We start from the raw sequence: 2245 nt of genomic DNA, 5'->3' as shown, positions 1-2245 counted from the left end.
TGAGCTGACAAATTGTGTGGTCACTCTACCAATGATTCCTTCTTTCCATGATGACCAGTTCGTCATCCAAATTTTCAAAGTACCCCTGCTGACTACCTAAAAATGTGTAGGTAGATTTAGAAAGCTGACTCTAGTTTGAGAAATTCTAAAATTAAGTGTAAATAAATGCAAAAGTCATGCAAATTACCATTCCTTAGTTCTTTCAAGAGATGAGCTCACAGAGCAGTGTCTGAGATCTAATTCATGTATTTTTAGTACAAATTCAGAAGCTTCAGTCCAAATGTACCAGATGCTTCGTGTCAAGCACCAGCGACAGCAATGCGATTAGCATCATAATGAAGGACACGATGACACATTAGATATCAAAAGAATGGCTTATATTTTTCCTCTCACAAAATTACACAAGTTGCCAAACATTTAAATTTGTATTGAAAACTTCACTTCTTTTACCCGAAGCTGGATATTGCCCCAACTCTCCTTTTCCTTACTTGGCAAAATATTCCCCGTACATAAATATCTGGGCATGTGTACAAGTTTTAAATATTATAATCATGTCCTTGAAATAATTTATCTTTCTGTTACAATTTTGATTTATGCATGATATAAGTGACTTTGTTTGTGGCCCTTTGATACCCAAAACTTTATTTTGTCTAAGCAATCAGGATAACGAATATGATTATTCAAACCAACCAATCTCATTTTTGGCAGAAAGGAAACTATAAGCTGAAATCTGACTGCTTAGTTTTCAATTTTCTGTTCGATCATCAAGAGGACATAAGGATCATTTTGGCTTTGATGCTTTTTTTTTTTTTCCAAATGTGTACCTTAATGGATAAAGGATAAGTTTTAGATTCAAACAGATCTCAGCTTGAATCCCAACTCAGTCAATACTAGTCTGTGAGTTGGGCAAGTTATTTGATCTTTTTCAGCTAAATTATCTTTGTAAAATGAAGATAACAATGCTCCCTTTCGGGAGGTTATAGGATTACATGAGATGATGCATTTGATGTGTCCAGCACAGTGTCTGGTACATAATCAAGGCTTCTCCTTTCCCTTTTTCCCCCCATACAAAATTACCAATGCTTTGAAGGAAAGAACTGGGCTATTATTCTCTGTCACATCTCTTTTTTATGTTTCAATACTGGTTTCTTAAAAGTGTCACCTACATGGTACTTAATAAATATATACTACATTTATTTAATTTCTAGAACCTGATGTAAACCTGGCGTTTCTTAAGATTTTTCTGATAACACCTATCACTCTCCTGTACTCTAAATCCCAACCTCTCCCATCTCCTCTAACAATCTCCATTCCCAAATGTTGCCCATCTCATCTTCACTTTCAACCCATCTATATACTAGCACTGTTCTTTTAGCATATAAGTATTTTCAATCTAATATTTCCAATCTAAAAAAGATGAAGAAGAAGATAGAGGAAAAAAAAAGAAAAGACCCCCCCTCTATTCTACATTCTAATCTAGGATTCCAGTGTTCCTTTTGCCCTAGAATCATGCTCTTTGCAATAACACTTGACATTCTTATCTTGGCTTTGTCACCAACCATGTTTTCCTCAAGTCTAAGCAACCTGGTCTCTGACTCACACTGCAGTATTTCTGTTCTCTCCAAAAGCACGATAGCCTACTCTTTGCCAGATCCAAAGTATTTATCAGTCTTTATCCTGCTTTGCCTCTTGACTTCTCTATTGATTTGACTTCTTCATATCTAATGCTTAACCTAAGAGTCAGAAGTAAAATCCAACATTCCATTCATTAGTTAAACCAAGCAGCTAGAGGAAAAACAAATCTGAATTTGCTTGATTATTGCATTTTCATCTATTATAATTGTGTATTTACTTAAATTAACATTGTCAATTAAGCTATTCTCAATTCAAGCAGGGGTTTCTAGATGTTTTCTATTGATGCTGATTATCTAATATTAATTATCTTCTTTGACAAATATACAAATTTAACATTTTAAAATATTTTTGGAAATATATGCATAAAATTATTTGATGCTACCAGAAATTTACCATTCAGTGTTAGTATTATGGATTCCCTGAAAGTTGTTCTGCTTCCTAAGCGATCACTTTTGTTTATTCAGCCAAATCTATTTAACCAGAGAAAATGATGAGGATTTTCCTGAAATGTATACCAAAGAAATTTCTTAAGCATATTATTGTCAGTATTGACAGTTTTTTATTTGAAAAAAGATCAAGTGTCATTCTGAATGGAGAGTAGCAACTGACT

Source organism: Callorhinus ursinus, unplaced genomic scaffold (genome assembly GCF_003265705.2).
Source record: "Callorhinus ursinus isolate GAN/ISIS: 27379988/994484 unplaced genomic scaffold, GSC_fseal_2.0 scaffold5, whole genome shotgun sequence".
Lineage (NCBI taxonomy): Eukaryota > Metazoa > Chordata > Mammalia > Carnivora > Otariidae > Callorhinus > Callorhinus ursinus.
This window is presented reverse-complemented; position numbering follows the sequence as displayed.